This window comes from Chlamydotis macqueenii, chromosome 1 (assembly GCF_036417535.1).
Source record: "Chlamydotis macqueenii isolate bChlMac1 chromosome 1, bChlMac1.mat, whole genome shotgun sequence".
NCBI lineage: Eukaryota > Metazoa > Chordata > Aves > Otidiformes > Otididae > Chlamydotis > Chlamydotis macqueenii.
The window spans coordinates 82481479-82496624 of NC_141556.1; positions in this window are offsets into that span (position 1 = coordinate 82481479).

Here is a 15146-nt window from a genome sequence, read left to right on the forward strand (position 1 = left end):
TCAAGATTCAGACATCATACCATTTATTTCAACACAGAACGATTTTTTTAATAGAAAAAAAAAAGCTGATGTCTTAAGTTGATGCTCACAGTGTACCATTAAACACACTGCTCAAACAAAAGTTCTGATGAATGACAAGAAGAAATGGAAGTGCTTTCTAATAAGGAACAACTGGGCTAAAAGCAAACATTTCAAAGACAGATTAAACTGTGGTCCATCCTAAGCCTCCTGCTCTGGCACAGCCGTAGAGCTTTAAAAACAGCAACTGAAGATTTCCCCTGCCAACATCTTTACATCACAGCGAGTGAGTTCACTCACAGTTTGTAGAGCATGCTTAGCACGTAGCAGGACACATCCACAGAGCAGCACCAACAGAGAGGCAGATGAAGGTTTGAAGTGCTCTAACGCTGCTGGCTTTGAGGGTCTTAATGGAGAAGGTGGGACAGGAGGCAATTTCTTATGGCAAAATCCATTGTCAGCTTGGATGTGATGACTTGTTCTGAAAGAAGTATGATCCCAACACCAGGTCAAGCCTCTTCAAAAAGTATTACTGAAGAGGTGAGTAGCAGCCTGGAAAAAAAGCCTCAAAGCAAGGCTGGTTCCACATTAGGCTGGCATTTAGAATCACCTAGGGTAATATCCCACCTGAGGTGTCACCTTTGACATCCCTTTTAGCATATCTGTTGACTCCCATTCATAAAGCTGCTTTGGAAGGACTCTTCCTTCTGTAGGTTAGCTGCAGAATGTGCAAGCTTTCGACTTGCATCCAGCTTCATCTCACCAAAGATAACAGAGATGGATAATGGAAAAAATAATTGCCGCACATTTCACACTGTAAAAGTCACAATGTGACTAATTTGACAGAAACATTTGCAAGCCTATTACAAACACTCTGATCAATTTTACAGGGGAGTTCTGAATCCACATATAATGTGGCTATATAGATCTGCACATAATCAGATTCTTAAAGGTTGCAGCTGGAGAATTATGAACATGCAGTTGGAGTGGTAATACCTGAGCATATTTTTCCGAGAGAAAAGGATGGGAACTACTATAAATAAACTGTTAGGCTATATTCATGCAGAAACATTATTGATGGATTTCGTGTGGAAGGTGGACTGTTGCAGTTTCAAGCCTCACTGATGCAACGAGGTATCAACCACGGAACCAAAGGGGTTTCTAGCAGCTATGAAGTAATGTAAAACTAGGGATAATGCTGGTTTCCCTGTACTTCTTCCATCAAGGCAGAACAACTTTTTCTACATCTGTGCTGCCTCCGCAACTCAGCTATTTGCTGTTTGTTCTCCTTTGGGATAGCAGCAAGGGAGCAACTGAAATGGGCGTAGAGGTAAAATGGTCCGTGGAGATACAGGTGACATGAACGAGCAATCTGACAGGACTCACAGCATTTTTCTTACACATATGCAAGGTGTACGTGAACTTATAAGCGTAAGGTTCTTAGTTCTCTTCTGTATGATACTGGATGCAAGTAAAGGAACCAACTACCTCTGGACACTAGAGAGCCGAGTGCCTTCAAAGAGGAGGAAGAATATGTGTATTCTTACTACTCCTACTGCCTGTACATATGGATTTCAGTTTAAAAAAAAACAAAAACCAAACAACAGAACAGAAAGAATTTGGATTTGTAAGATAAAAGGCCTAGTAAAACACAGGTCTAAGAGCAAATAGGTGGGAGAAGGAGATTTGCCATATGAAAGAGGAAGTATTTAATTCTTGCCAAGGGGGAAAAAGAAGTCTTGGGAGTTTTCAGTCCACAAGGATTAGCTTGTAGCTATTTTATGGTCTATCAGTTTATCAGAACTGGAGTGTGTTTCCAAAGCAGAGAAAGAAGAGAACAAATTGGTATTTGTAATAGATCAGCTACTGTGAGAAATCAGTTATTTTTATGTTAGGATATTACTCTCAGTGAAACAATTTTTCATGTCTTAAATATTTAGTGTTACTGTGATGAAAATGCTGATTAAGTTATGTTTATTAACAGAATACAGAACCCTGAGCTTATTATGGAGTTCCATATGCCATATTTGGATGATCAAATAATAAGTAATTTAATTACTTTGAAAGGATGTTAAAAGAGAGCTTTCGGGATTTGTTCCCTGAAGTAACATTGCAAATTATGACCTTCATTTTGTTTCTGCCGTGTGGGTAAATAAAAGAGCTTCTCTTTCATTATAATAACTTTGATTTTTGCAGTCAAATTCCTTAACACATATTCTCTTTGGCTTGCTTGAATTTGCCTGAACTGATTTCCATGTAATCACATTAGTAACATAAAAACATTTGTAAATGTTTAGAGGACTGAACCTAATAAAACCAACAAGCAAACAACTTAAAGAAATAGAATACTTGGAAATTTACTAATTACTTGCAGGTGAGGTATCATGATATAAATTACTATTATTTTCAAACAAGTATCTCTAAAAGGTTTGCAGAGCTTTACCACACATACACACACACATACACACACACTCACACTATACTTTGCTCATCACTGATGCATGAGAACAGCAATCTGTCTTTTTTCTGTGGTTTGTAGGTGTATACAGCAGGAATCATACTTTCAGCATGCCATGGGAAGGCAGGTGATGTAGCAGCAGGAAGCATTTACCTTCTCTAGCTCAGCAAAGGAGAATGGGACAGTCTATGTAGTCTGCACAATGTGAACGTCTTAAGCCCGTCTCTCTCTGAAATCAGTGAGGGAGGGGAAGGCTTTTGTTTCCTGTCTGATGTACCGAAGCGAGGGAGGTCGGGTTCTCCCACTTCCTAGCCTGCCAACCAGCCAAAAATTAGAGTCCCACAGGAACGCTGGTTTGTCACGTCGTGCTGTTAGCAGAGGCTTGCAAGGCAGCCCATCTGCTGCCACTGTCATGCTGGTACTGTTATACAGAAGAGCTGCCAGAGAAGACATCCCGGTTCTGGGCTGTTTATTGAGTCCTTGGGAATAAAAGCACGGTGTGTTCAGAGGGGCTGGAGTAGACTGTGGGAATGGGAAACCTGATGGATTTGGGGGCAGGGAGAATGTGAAGCTGCTGGATTTTCTGGGAAACTGTGCATGAAATCAATGGGCTGTTGTGGGGAGGAGAAGGAAGAATTTGTAATTCATATATTTGTTCTCCAATAGGGAAATATAATACTGGTGGATTTGCTTTTGAGAGAAAAAAAAAATACTATTTGAGAAGAAGGTTACTTGCATGACCAGAAAATGATTGAGGGAACCCTGTTTTAAAAGAACTGGATGCCTAAGCCTGATTTAATGAACTAGGAACTACTGTTGAAACAATGCAAGGAATTTCCAAAGGAAAGACAGAGGGGACCTTGGAAAAGCAAGAAGGTAGGAAAAATTCTCAATGTAATGATCAAGTTCAAAACAGATCAGAGATACTTTTTCTAGTTTATTTCCTCTGTCTTTTTAGAAATCCTTTTCTTCAGAAATAAATGTTTAAGTGGAAATACATGTATTGTGACCCTGTCAGTTCCTTGATTTGGAAGGGAGGAGAGGAGGACTGGATTTTGTTTACTTTTTGAAAAAGAAAATACCTCAGAACTGAAAATTGCCAAGCAGATTACTGTTTCACTTTTCAGATACATGACCATAGAAAACATTTCATAAATGCCTGAGATCTCATAAATTTTCATAGTGTTTTTCACAGGTTTTCCACAGTTTGCTTTTGTCACCTGACAGTTGCCAATAGCTCTAAATAGAGAGGTGGAAGTAACAGAAATATGTAAATTATTTTAAATGGAAAACATAAAAGCTTTGTCCAGCTGAAACTCTAATGTCTGTTCTTTTGTGTTATTATCACTGATATTTAAATGATAGTGTCATTATAATGTTTTTACTCTTGCTGCAGAGTGAATTAGGAGAGGGGATTTCACTGATGTCAGCTAGAATTAAGCATGAAATTTCAGTTTTCATTTTACCCCTTGTCTTACTGTTTGTACCAGTTTTACCCAAACTTTCTCTGGTCAAGGGGAGCCTTTTCCTTGGTTTCATCTCACATTCACATCCTCAAAAAGTTTCTTTTATAGCAAGACTTCTCTTTGGTCCCCTTTATTTCTAGAAAGCCTGTACAATGCAGTTTGTATTTTGTAGGAAGATATGTGATAGTGCATAGACGGCAGCAGGCTTTCCAGTTTGATTTCCTATGGAAATAAGATTGATGTTAACAACCAGTTTTGATGTCTGCTACTGTTCTCTCTATTCATAATCTTGAAACCTTTTTCCAATTTCAGCTAGATCTGACAGATAACTTCAGTTTTCAGAGGCATTAAACTGCACATTTCAGTAAATTGGTGTTTGGGACAGAAGAAGATCCAACACAGTCTTTACTGAGAGAAAACCTGGAGCAGAAGCTCAAACTTAATCTCAGAAACCAGAGTGGCAACAGAGAAGCAAGGCAACGTTAGTGCTCTAGTAATTAAAAAAGCTTTGGCCAGAATTTGTTATTCAGAGGACAGCTCAACCACAAAACCTGGAGCTTCACAAGAATCAGGCTTCAGGCATTTTGCTGATCATGGAACGATTCATGTTCCTAGGAAAGGTGACTTGTGATTGAAGTATTTCTTTCTGAATAAAGACTTTCTCATTCTTTCATTTGAAGGGAATGAAAACTTTTACTCTAAAAACTTAACAGGAAGCAAAGAAAATGCAGTTCTTTTCCTAAATTTTCTAGATAAGGCTGGAAAACCCATACATCCTTTCGCATTTATCTGAAGTCCTTCTATTCATTCATTTGCTTAATGATAACTTTTTTTTTTTTTATGAATGATAAGTAAGAAGTTATATGCAACATTTTTTTTCCCTGTCTTTCCACCATTATAAACCTATGTACAAGTCCTCTTTTGGATTGGAGTATCTCATCTTCTGAACTTAGGAATTGCTCTTTTATTTAATTCAAGAGTTCAAAGAAACGCCCCAATGATAAGAAAAATATGAGGAAGAATAAGTGCTGTACCTTGGTAGAAGCAATCAAGAGACAAATACAAGGTCTGGAAAAACTGAGACCTAAAAAAGGGAATTTTAATGTGAGTCAGCAGATTTATCCTGCTGCAAAAAAAGGAAACCTCATACAGACACTATCAATGAGGATGTACTATATAAAGTATGGGAAGTAATAATTCTTTGCCATATGAGTAAAGACTTGTCTAGGATATTGTGTCCAGCTAAGGGCAGATAACAGTTCGAGAAATGTCTGTACCAATTGGCAAGAATCCAGAGGTGAACAACAAGAATTATTAGAGGTCCAGAAAACATGACTTGTGAGAAAAGATCGAAAGAGTTGGGTTTGTTTAGTCTAGGGAAGGGAAGAATGTGGAGAGACATGATAATAGCCACTATGAACAGGACAAGACATGATGTGTTTGAATTACCTCAACAGAATTAGGGTGGGCATTAGCAAGGAAAGCTTTTTAATGGCAAGATAGTGAAGTGCTGGATTAGCTTGCTTCAGGAAGCTATGGAGTCTTTCACTGGAGATTTAAAGAGTAATTTAGACAAACATTTGCCAGGTGAATTATGAGACTGAAGTTTGCTTATATGTAATCCTGTCTAGGGTAGGAGAATGGACTGGATGACCTTTTAAATTCTATGGCAGCCTACATTTTTATCTCAATTACACTAAAGAGTGAGTGATTTTTTTTTACGATTTTTTAAAATCATAATTTTTAATCTTTTAAAATATTTTTAAAGTGAATGAGACCTAATCCTCTCTTTCCTCACACGTAGTATTCCCACTTACACGCACATAAGTACATTCAAACAGTCATTATCTTGACTGATTATTATCCCTGCTGTTTATTAGTCTGAACATTTTAAGTCCAGAAACAAGTGAGTTTAAAGGTTGTATTAGATTTATAGTTTTCCCTTTATAGTAACTATAAACTATGCAATCTATGTTTTAAAATATGTATTCATTAGTATTTTAAAAATTGACTGATCCTATGAATAACTGGCTTAGTACGCTTTAGTATCTTTAAAGTAGCTTTATAAGTCTGACACATTTTTCCTCAAGATAGCTACTTCTGGGGTATATTCAGTTATACATTCTAACATGAAAAGAATGTATTATTCTCTTACCAGTTTTTACTCTTTTTAGCTGTGAAAAAATAGATACAGATAAAAGGTAACTGAATTGAACTTCTAATGAAATATCCCTTCTCTTTTATCAGTTTTAAATTTACTGACTTCTAATTCTATTGCTTTCCCTCTGCTTCTGAATTATAGGTCAAAATAAACTAAACTGCATGGTTTGTATAATTTATGTCAGTCCCTTCTGGTGCATCCCTTCTCATTCACCTCTCTAAAATCCAGAGGCCTTCTACTTCCAGTCTGTCTTGCAGATGTCTGTTTGTCTCTCTAAGTGTTAAAACAGGGTGTTGACTGGTTGCCTTCCGAGCAATAGCACGTCATGCAATAGCAGTGAGAGAAGGAGAGCGAGCTGAGAACAGCATCATTGGAGCAGCAGCAGAATGGGCAGATAGCTTTCGTTTTATTTATTTTATCATTTTATAGTATACAAGAATTACATAGAAGACAGTTTATGTGGCATTATATGGTATCTTAAATGTAACAGCAACTACTGACAGTGACAGAAAAGCTTTGCAAGACCCTTTCAGGAGGATGATACAGCACAATTTGATTCGAACACTAGATTTCACCTTCAATGCTAACGATCAGAAATTGAAATGAAACTTGAAGGATACAACTTAATAGCAGGAATGTTGTAACTAATACTCTGAGAAGAAACAGAAGCAAGTGTAATAGGGAAATATAATGCCTTCTTAGTCCAGCAGGCATAGCTGGAAAAGAGAAGCAAGCTACTGAATAAAAATTCACACAATTGGGTCTGTCACAGCTTGAAACTTAAAGCTAAATATAGATTGTAAAAGATCTTGAATCCTTCCATTTGGACTGATAATTTAGTTGAATTGAGATGAAAAAGAGCAGTTAAATTAAGAGAAGAGGGTTATTTTGCTATGCAGGTGACACGGAGAGAGATCAGCATGTGGGCAACAAGATTATAATGAGCTTTAAAACCAGTATCTGCATCAGGCCAGTGTGTTTTAGTATCTAATAGAATAACAAATGTCAGCTTTCCAGATGCACATTTTAAAGATGTGCTTCTCTGCAAAATCATCTCTGTCAGCTCAGAAATAGAACAATTATTTAGTGAAAAATACTCTGTCAATAATGGATGTCCCTATCCTTTATCTGTTTTTGAAAAGTTCATCCTGGGGCAAGAGAGTTGTTTATTTTTTTAACTAGCTTTTAGTGCATTGGATAAAGTTTGTCTTATTTTACATGCACAAATAAAGGGTTCATGGATTCTGTGTTTTTTTTATGAACAACTACTAATTATTGTGGTTGTGGAGGTATTTCAGTAGGTTTGGAAATTAATACTTCAACAAAAGCTGTTTGTTTTGGTTGGCATTGATTTTGCTAGTATATAAATATTTTAAAGTCTATTAATGAGGACAACAGGGTGATTTTGTAGCCCAGAAGGCACAGCAGTCATCCAGGTAGCCGAAGGAGACAAAGCAGGGTTCTGAACCTCAGTGTCCCACAGTGGCACAGTTGTGCTTTCTGTCCCTCAGTGTGTGTTCCAATGGTAGGTCTGGTCTTTCTTATTTCTCCTAAGAGGGCAAGATTTTGTTCCAATGCAATTTTCATTCCAATGAGCTTTTTCTTCCAAAAACAGCAGGACAAAACAAATGCTGAAGTTTCTAAGATGTTAATAAAAATTGAAATTCTTGTCTTCCAGGCAGCTCTAGCTGGTGCCTGTTGCCAGTTTTGGGGAAGATGCTTCAGGAAATCAACAGCAGGGAGTAACTTTATATTGTAAAGATATCCAACTATATGGCATCTGTTTACATCTTTATGCAATTTGAAGATTTCTGTAACGTACAATTCACCAAAAGCCATTTTTCCACACTGGAAGCAATGAAGACCCAAAGTATTGGCTTGTACTAACTAGTGTTGATGCTGTTATGTTGTCCTGGGGTTTTGGTCAACCTTGAGAACAAATTTCATTGCCACTGTATGGGGAAAAAAAAAAAAAAAAAAAAAAAAGGGAAACTACCATATTGTTAAAATTCTCCAGCTGGCTCTCAGTTCCCTACACAGAACTGCAAAGTGACATGTAAGTGGTGATTTATTTTCATAAATTAAGAGCAGGCTCATTATGCTAGCCCTTTAAGACTCTGTGTGTTTGCAGTGGCCAATTGCTGTGGAAACTGCTTAAACAAATAAATGTTTGAATAAGAATACGGAATAAAGTCCTCAATTAAAAAAAAAAAAAAACTGCAAAACATCATTAGACCAAGACATCCCAACCACTTCATCTGTTTGTTGCTAAATCTATATCCTTCACTGGTATTCTTCACTGCAGATCTACAAAGGAATAAATGAAAAACTGCTGTTCTGCCACTTAACGTACAGCAAGCAGCCTTTAAAAACAACTCTTCTCATCTGTTACATTCCAACCATATTTAGCTGTTTTTATCAGAGCTGTATGGTAGGAAATGATCTGTGGGAGTTTTGTAACACTGAAATATGAGGATATGCAAGTACTGCTTTGAATCCAATATAATCCTGCACATGAACTTGTCCCATCAAAATCAAATTCATAAAAGCATAACCTGTACACACCCTTTCTGAATTCAACTCTAAATGCCTCTGTAACTGTAATCCTGCTTACTGTAGCAAACCTTGCTTCTTCAGGGAAAATCATAGCATAACACGAACCTAGTATATTGCCATTCTGTACTATTCCCTTCAATCATTCCAAACAGTGCAAATAGAATAAATTAAAAAACGCACAGAGTTTTTTTACTTATCAGTGAATACAGAAGCATGCACAGGCACAATTTTAGACAAACTGAAAGGGACTGAAGTATTAGACTATTTCAGAATTTCAGTTTTAAAAGCAATACTTGCTTTATGTGGATTCAAACAAAATAAAAGACATGCTATTTGGTCTATTGTCATGTGACTTTGAAGTCCACATGGAACATGTTATCAGATTAAGTTACTAATTCTCTTTTCAGTGTTGAATATCTTTATTAGATCTATCTAGGTTTACTTTAGTATTATTACACACACATACACAAACTGATTTTATCAGATTTACAGTTACAACTTTTATGCTTTTCTTGCTGTAATCACAAGCTTCCCAAGCAAGGTCATTCCCAGTCAATGTGCTATTTATCACATTACCTATGTTCATGTTTCTTATTTCTAGATGCAAGGAAAAAAGCTTCTTACTATGGCAATTTTGTCTCCAGAGCTCCTAACTTCACACATAGAGCATGAATGTTCCAATCTGTCAAGGAGCCTCTAAGTGTTGCTCAAACTTGTTCTATTTATAGTGAATTTAACACAGTTCACAGTTAATATCTTAAGCTTGATCCCTGGTGTGGATTTCCTTGTAGCTGACAAAGACTGAACTCATGCTCCATTCTTCCCCTGACTGAAGAACTAACAGATCTTCTATTAATAATGATAGAAGATTAGAACTAATAAGCTTTCTGCTGTCCAACAGCTCATTTTTACAAAGTGTTTCAGGACTTGGCATTTTTGAGCTCTCTAGTCCTCTGAAAAATATGGCTAAGATTTAATATTTGGTTTAAAAAACTTGTATTTGGAAAGGAAGGGGAAAGGGCAGAAAGGAAAAGGAGACACACAGAGAGATACAGAGGCACAGATATGCAGGCCACAGAGGAACAATGATGTATGGAGAACCCCCAAAACCTGAACAGAGCCAATGTTGCACCCTGACCCAGCTAGTAAAGTCTGTTCCTGACTTAGTCAGGATGGATGGCTGAAATATCAGGCACCAAAGAATGAAATAAGAAGATCAAATGTGCTTTTCTGCATGCTTTGGGATTATTTTTTTTTCCCAGCACTCCAATCCCACAAGCACCGTTTTGTTTTCAATGCTTGATGATATTTGGTTTCAGTTTGCGGTTTTGCTGTTGAAATGCAGTAAAGAAATATACACTAAATAAAATAGGGAGTGTACTTGACCTCTAACGTTTCATGAAAGGGCTTGTTATGTTTGCCACATTTAAATGAAAACCAACTTTGACTGGAGCAGCAAAAGAAAAGACTAGAAGAAAGAAGGCACTTAGATGATAGCAAACTCTTAACAAGGTAGGCCTAGATTTTGGGACCAAACATTTAAGCAGACACTTGGCAGAGATTTAAGTTCACTGGAAACTGAGTGGTTTGCGAAAATGATATGCCATGATACGTCTCTGAGGCAAGTGTCCTAGGCTATTTTTATTTCCCTGTTTTCTCAAGCACATCTTGACTGCTATGCCAGCCTACCTGTCCACTACCAACATACCTAGACAGTCAACTATTCAACTTTCAAATAGAGGGAACAGTCCATGATGCTGTATATACCAGCCTTGAAGATACAAGCCATCACTAAAAGATAATGGAAGTTGGAAAAAGGCAATACTCCAGAGTGTGTGGACATGGGACTTTGCTTCTATTTCTACTGACCTATGTGCAAGTTTTGAATGCACCAAAGCAATGTGTTTGGCTCAAAGGCACTGTTTTCCAGTTTCTGCTTGTAGGGATTCCATCCAGGACTTAGCTTTGCTTGATGTTTCACTGTAGATTACATAAAACCCAAAAGTCTACAAAAGAAAGAAATAGTTCAAACCACAGTGCTTCACCTGCCTTCACAAACCTTCAAGAGAATGGTCAGCCTAAAGGTAGAACAACACAAAGCTGCTCATGTTACGTAGGGGTACATGGTACGTAGGGGACAGAAGAAAGTCCAGGGAAAATGTAGGCCCCCTCCAGAAGGGAACTGGTGTCCTAGTTACCCAGGACATGGAGAAGGCTGAGGTTCTCAATGACTTTTTTGCCTCAGTCTTCACCAACAAGAGTTCCTGTCCCACCGCCCAAGCTGTAGAAGGTGCAAGCAGGGACTGCGAGGATGAAGAACCGCCCATTGTACTCGAAGAGCAGGTTCGGGATCATCTAAGGAACCTGAAGGTGCACAAGTCCATGGGTCCTGATGAGATCCATCCGCGGGTCCTGAGGGAACTGGCAGATGAAGTTGCCAAGCCACTGGCTATCGTATTTGAGAAGTCGTGGTGGTCTGGTGAGGTCCCCGATGACTGGAAGAGAGGGAACATAACCCCAATTTTTAAAAAGCGGAATAAGGAAGACCCAGGTAACTACAGGCTGGTCAGCCTCACCTCTGTGCCTGGCAAGGTCAGGGAGCAGATTCTCCTGGAAACCATGCTAAGGCACATGGAGAGCAAGGAGGTGATTGGTGACAGCCAACATGGCTTCACCAAGGGCAGATCGTGCCTGACCAATTTGGTGGCCTTCTATGACGAGGTGACGGCATCGGTGGACAAGGGACGAGCAACTGACATCATCTACCTGGACTTGTGCAAAGCTTTTGACACTGTCCCGCACGACATCCTTCTCTCTAAACTAGAGAGACATGGGTTTGATGGAGGGACCACTCGGTGGATAAGGAGTTGGCTGGATGGCCGCACTCAGAGAGTGGTGGTCAACGGCTCAATGTCCATGTGGAGACTGGTCATGAGTGGCGTCCCTCAGGGGTCCGTGCTGGGCCCGGCCCTGTTCAACATCTTTCTCGGCGACATGGACAGTGGGATAGAGTGCACCCTCAGCAAGTTTGCCGACGACACCAAGTTGTGTGGTGCCGTCGACACGCTGGAAGGGAGGGATGCCATCCAGAGGGACCTTGACAGGCTGGAGAGGTGGGCCCGTGCCAACCTCATGAAGTTCAACCAGGCCAAGTGCAAGGTCCTGCACCTGGGTCATGGCAATCCCAGGCACAAATACAGGCTGGGTGGGGAATAGATTGAGAGCAGTCCTGAGGAGAAGGACTTGGGAGTGCTGGTGGATGAGAAGCTTAACATGAGCAGGCAATGCGCCCTTGCGGCCCAGAAGGCCAACCGCATCCTGGGCTGCATCAAGAGAAGCGTGGCCAGCACGTCGAAGGAGGTGATTCTTCCCCTCTACTCTGCCCTGGTGAGACCCCACCTGGAGTACTGTGTCCAGTTCTGGAGCCCCCAACACAAGAAGGACATGGACCAGTTGGAGAAGGTCCAGAGGAGGGCCACAAAGATGATAAAAGGGCTGGAGCACCTCTCTTATGAGGACAGGCTGAGAGAGTTGGGGCTGTTCAGCCTGGAGAAGAGGAGGCTCCAGGGAGACCTGATAGCGGTTTTCCAGTACCTCAAGGGGGTCTACAAGAAAGATGGGGAAAGGCTGTTTAGTAGGGCCTGTTGCGACAGGACGAGAGGTAATGGTTTTAAAATAGAGGGGGGTAGATTTAGATTAGAAATTATGAAAAAATTTTTACGATGCGAGTTATAGAACACTGGAACAGGTTCCCCAGAAAGGTGGTGGAGGCCCCATCTCTGGAAACATTCAAGGCCAGGCTGGATGAGGCTCTGAGCAACCTGACCTAGTCAGGGATGTCCCTGCTCGTTGCAGGGGGGTTGGACTAGATGACCTTTGAAGGTCCCTTCCAACCCTAACCATTCTATGATTCTATGATTCTATGTTGGTTTGAACCAAGGCCCTGGTTCATTCAACACAAAGTGTAATGTGTGATATGACTTAGCTTAAAGTGCTTAACTGAAGTATCCAGCATAGGAAACTTCAAAATCAGACAAATTTTATTATGAACAGCATGAAAAAATTTCCAATGGAGTGGCTGTGTAGGCTTGGAACTCCAGACTGACCTATTAGCTTGTGTGCTGTTAGTTCAGTTGATTGACTGATAGGACTGAGCATGTATGTGATAGCAATGACTTTCTTTACTAAGGTCAAAGCTAATGCAATGACAAGTCTACCCAATTCCCTGTGGCAAGATTCCAGACAGCAAACATAATGGTGAGAAATAATGCTGTTTCTATGTGACACCGTTGTGGGAGGGCCCTTCTAGTCTTTGTGTGAGGTGGATTTTCTACTTAGTGCTTGTCACTGAAACATTGCAGCACTTGAAATAAAATGTCTTAGAATTTTTAATTCTAATTCAAATCCTCAGACTTATGTAATAACTTTGATCCCATAGGATCCCTACAGTCTTTACAAGCAGAGCAAGATCATACTTGGAAAGAAGTGTGCAAGTCTCGTGATTTTTTTGGGGACAAATGTAGCCTTTTGCGTATTGATTTTTATGGTTCTCTTTTTTACCAATAATTGTTCAGTAAACAAGGTAAGATTTTTTAAAAATCATCTATTTACCAGAAAACTCTTGATTTAAAACTGTCTAAGTGTCTGGTGTTATCTATTTTTCCGTTGTGCCACAGGTCACTTAATTTGCCTGGTTGGACAATTAAAACTTTTATAAGCAGGAAAAGAAATAAATTTCAAAAGAGCAATATAAATATCCACCTGACATATATCTCAACAACTATATGTTTCTTTCTTTCTTTCTCTTTAAGAATAAACGATTACTCCTACAATGGTTAATTGAAATATAATTTTTTAAATATCCAGCAGTATTTGCCCAGCTGTAGGTACAAACATTATTCTTGACTTATATGCAACAACTGCTAGTCATCTGTCATTGAGTAGCTCTCCTTATTGTTCCTAAAATTAATACCCAGCAATTTGCAGGAATATAATACTCTAGTATTGAAAATGCAGAGTAATTTGAGCAGGTAGAACGTAATTAGCTACACTGAAATCTTAAATCTCTTTGCCAACTCCAGTCCTATTAAAGTTAGCAAAGAGATTTTTAGTGATCATAAGTGATCAGTGACTCTATTACCTCATAAGAGAATTGCTGCTGAAATTTCTCAGCCTCATATGTGGAACAACTCAGAGAAAAAGGACCCTCTAAGTCCCCGCCATCTCCCCTTAGTCCACACCATCTCTCCTAGGGTCATTTGCTGCTTACTTTGTAATGGTTCCTGGGCATGAATCACAAATCTTGACACTCTCTAGAGCTTCCGTTGTTTTTCTTACTGGAGTGGTATTTTAGTGGTTAAAATGGCTTAATTTTTCTCTTCCATATGCCCATTGCCTCAGTGCACAGACTGGGTGCCATCAGAGTAAAATGCACTTAGCTCCCAACATTGTCGATAAGCATAGGTGCTAAAGCAGAGGTAACGAAACATTTGTTCTTTAAAATGCATTCTGATTATCTAATATTTCTCCATCTCTGTTACAGTTCTTGATCTAATCTAGCAAAAAAAGTATCAGTTCCATAAAGGCATTTGCAATGATTTTGAAAACTAAGGTGGCTCCCAATCTGCCTGGCATATCTTTAGTATTTCCCAGGTTTGCATTTTGGAAACCTTTGAAATGAAGCAAAAATTCCTCCAAATGTTTATTCTCCACAGTATAACTGCATTGTACATATGCAATTATAATATATATGTGTAATATATGTGTAACAAACCCTTCTGGAGAAAAGTGCTGATCAGGCTTAGATTTCCCTCATTTAGAGTTTCTGCTCTTATACTCTCGTTGCTGCCTCTATTTCCCACTTGTTGTACCACATCATAGGCTTTGATGCCCATAGCTGGCAAGGGTTTAGGCACCACTTACTGAATTTCAGGTTGATTCACACCATCAGTTTCAGTGGAATTACACTGAGAATGTCTTTGACCCATTAGTTTTAAATACTGCTTTTGTAGGAATTGTGCAGCTGGGGAAATACGTCTGTGTCCCATTATGAATTCCACTTGGGTTAGATTGTTTTAAATGTTGCAATTACTATGAATTAAATCATTCATTGACCGTCATGAAACTGGCAGGTCTCAAAGTCCTGTGTCTGGAATGATGCGCCATGAACCTCAAGTTATGCTGGTGTGATAGTGGGTACTGCCACTAGTAATGCTAACTGTTGCTGTCCATCTTTGCCCACTCATCCTGAGAAGGAGCTGGGGAAAACAAACTGTTGCAGTGTGGGGAGAAAAATGGCATTGCAATAGGATTTACAAATGGTCTATGTTCTTCAGCTACAAGTACTGAAATGTTACCAAATGCTGGAGGGTGAACAGAAAAGGGAACTTTGCCTTTTATCTTGAAGATACTGATCATGGTGATCATGGTCCACAGGCTGCTAGGAGTTGTAAGAATTATAAAGGAGGGTAGAAATGCTCTTAAAGTT